We start from the raw sequence: 3,607 nt of genomic DNA, 5'->3' as shown, positions 1-3,607 counted from the left end.
AACACCTGAGACTGAGTAATTTATGAGAAAAGAGGTTTAATTCACTAATGGTTCTGTAGGCTATACAGGAAGCATAGCAGCATCTGCTTCTGGGAGGCCTCAGGAAGTTTCCAATCATGGCAGAAGGCAGGAGGTGCAGGCAGGTCACATGGGAAAAGCAGGAGCAAGAGAGCAAGGAAGGAGGTGCCACACACTTTTAAATGATCAGATCTTGTGAGAACTCACTCTCATGAGGACCACACCAAGGTGGATGATGCTAAACCATTTATAAGAAGGCCACCCCCATGATCCAATCACCTCCCAAAAGGTCCCACTTCCAACATTGGGGATTACCTTTCAATATGAGATTTGGGTGAGAACAAACATCCAAACTACATCAACAAGCATTTAATTATTAAATTTTGAGTTACAATTATGCTTTAAAGAAAGAAGAGTTAGGCCTCTGAGCCCAAGCTAAGCCATCATATCCCCTGTGACCTGGGGGTATATATCCAGATGGCCTGAAGCAACTGAAGATCCACCAAAGAAGTGAAAATAGGCAGTTCCTTAACTGATGACATTCCACCACTGTGATTTGTTCCTGCCCCATCCTAACTGATCAATTGACTTTGTAACAATACACCCTCCCCACCCTTGGGATAATGTACTTTGTGATATTCCCCTGCCTTTGTGAATGTACTTTGTATACCATACCCTCCTTACCCTTGAGAAGGTACTTTGTAATATCCTCTCCCACCCTTAAGAAGGTACTTTGTAATATTCACCCCACCCTCGAGAATGTACTTTGTAAGATCCACCCCCTACCCACAAAAAATTGCTCCTAACTTTACTGCCTATCCCAAACCTATAAGAACTAATGATAATCCCACCACTCTTTGCTGACTCTTTTTTCGGACTCAGCCCACCTGCACCCAGGTGATTAAAAAGCTTTATTGCTCACACAAAGCCTGTTTGGTGGTCTCTCCACACAGATGTGCATGACAAGAAGAATATAGGTAGATATTTCAAATTTTTAAAAAACGTTGATACTTCATCTTGGCCTCAAAAGATGGGAGGAATTTGGATAGATGAAGGTAAGAGGGGAATGATATTCCTGGATAGAACAACTGAATCAAGGTGGAGAACAAGAATGACCTTTGGGGTCTGGGAATAATGGTATACATGACTGGGCAGACAGGGAGAAGCCAGCCATAGATAGGTTTGAAACCCAGGCAGAAAAAGTTGAACTAGAGGTGACTGGAATTAGTGAATTGCTGGGTGTGAATATGTGTGTGCATGTGTGTGTGTATCATTTGTAAAATTAAAGAAATGTTTTTTCCAACCTTATGTAGATGAAATGGGATAAAGAGTGTAAAGCACTTATTCCAGTTCCTGGCCTGTATGAAGCAGTCACTAATTACTAGCCATTATTACTACATTAGTGATAACAGCGAGAAAGATTTGCCTTGAATTTAAAAAAAAATTTATTTTTATGTGTATGAATTTATGGGGTACAAGTGTAATTTTGTTAAATGCATAGATTGTATAATGGTAAAGTCAGGGCTTTTAGGGTATCCATCATCCAAATCATTGTACCCGTTAGGTAATCTCTCATCATCTACCCACTCCCATGCCCTCACCTGTACAAATTTTCATTGTCTATCATTCCATTCCCTATGTCCATGTGTATATATTATTTAGCTCCTACTTATAAGTGGCTTTCTGTGTCTGACTTGCTTCACTTAAGATAACTTGCCTTGAATTTTTAATTTGGACAAATAGACTCATTCTGGGTTATCTATACCAGGTCTATCTAATTTGTCTTTATAAAGTTTAATATAGTTTAACCAATAATACTATCGATGAAGACAAACACCTAGGATCTTACATAAAAATGAGCAGACCCCACATACACTCCGGCAAAGAAAATGTGTTATTTTAATGGCGTCACCATTGACAGAGTTAAAAATAGTCACATGAAAAAGTTTTCAGACTACTGACTATTTCATTAAAAATGTGCTATTTGCAACTCTACTGAATCCAGTTATAGCCTTATGATTCCCCATGGAGGATATTTCACTAAAACTCAGTTGGTATAAAAACAGGCATTTCCCAGAGGGATAAACAGAGAAGGCATAATGACCTCTGTAAGATCCTCTATAAACTTCAAAGGTATGAGAATGCCTGGAAGGTTTTTGTTTTGCTTTGTTTTGGTGTTTTTTTTTTTTTTTTTTTTTTTTTTTGTGATGATAGGGGAGGCAGAGTATAAATAAATTGTAACTCAAGAAGCTTTCAGTTCTTTAACATTGAAAAATCCATCTTAGTGTACCAATATCATTAGTACTATATATTCCACACTAACTATTCTTCAAGCTGTTTATATGAGTTAATGGTGCAACTTATAATTAAATATTATTCTAGATGAAGAAAACAAGGCCAAAGTTCTAAATAAGCTAGATGTGGATGGAGACATCTGAGCCACAGGGCTTCTGTAGACAGAAGGACTAAAAAGTTTAGGAGGAAAAAAAAGAGGAACAGAAAACAAGAACAGAGGAGAAAAACATGATTCAAGTCCTTTGAAGATTTTAAAGTCAAGAGTTTAAATTTAAAATAAAATAGAAGCCAGTTAAATTCATGTATGCAGTTTGCATTATTGCTCATGTCCGCCAATGTAGAAAACATTTCTTTTGCGCAACAGCTTGGACCTGCTCCATCTAATTAACAGAAAGAAAGGTCATACACACACACAGGGAAAGGCACTACTTTTGTTGCTGAATAGCTGGGTTAATCTTTTAACAAAGTCATATTTTTCTAATTCCCTTTGCCCTTAAACCTTGGAATTAACCACACTTCCAGCCATGTGTTCTCTCCTCTTCATCTCCCTTCTACTTTTCCCTCTGTCTGGGCCTGCAATTCCAGACATTCCATGCTACCTTCCACGCCCCTTACACAATCATCCATCCTAACTAGGGCTTTGTGGACACAGCCACTCTTAGCCTGTGGTCTTTGCAGCCTGCTGCCAAAACCCTTTCTCACCTGATGGCCTTTATGCAACTTGAGGCACACACTGAGTTTCTAGCAACAGAATTAACTTTAGGTGAAAGTGCATTGAGTTTATTTTTATTTATTTTACTTTATTTTATTTTATTTTATTTTATTTTGAGACAGGCCTCACTGTGTCACTCAGGCTGGAGTACAGTAACGCTATCGTAGCTCACTGCAGCCCCCAACTTCTGGGCTCAAGGTGAGGTAGGAGAATAGGATCTGGAGGCAGGGCACTTAAGGCCAATTTGTGCTGACTTCCTAAAGCTGAATCAAGGAAAAACATCAAGGTCTGGGGGCAGGGAATCTGAGGCCAATTTGTGCTGATTTCCTAAAGCTATATCAAGGAAGAACACAAAGGTCTGGGGACAGGGAATCTAAGGCCAATTCATGCTGACTGCCCAAAGCTGGGTCAAAAGGGAAACACCTGGGTCTGGGGGCAGGGCGCCTAAGGCCAATTAACATCAACTTCCAAAAGCTAAACCAAAAGGAAAGACGCCATCTTCCCACACCAGGTAGCAAAGTTCAAAGGCTACTCTCCCTGCAACCCTCCCCCTTTCCCAGGGCTCAGATGGAAAGGGAGAGT

This window comes from Papio anubis, chromosome 10 (genome assembly GCF_008728515.1).
Source record: "Papio anubis isolate 15944 chromosome 10, Panubis1.0, whole genome shotgun sequence".
In the NCBI taxonomy this organism is placed as follows: Eukaryota; Metazoa; Chordata; class Mammalia; order Primates; family Cercopithecidae; genus Papio; species Papio anubis.
This window is presented reverse-complemented; position numbering follows the sequence as displayed.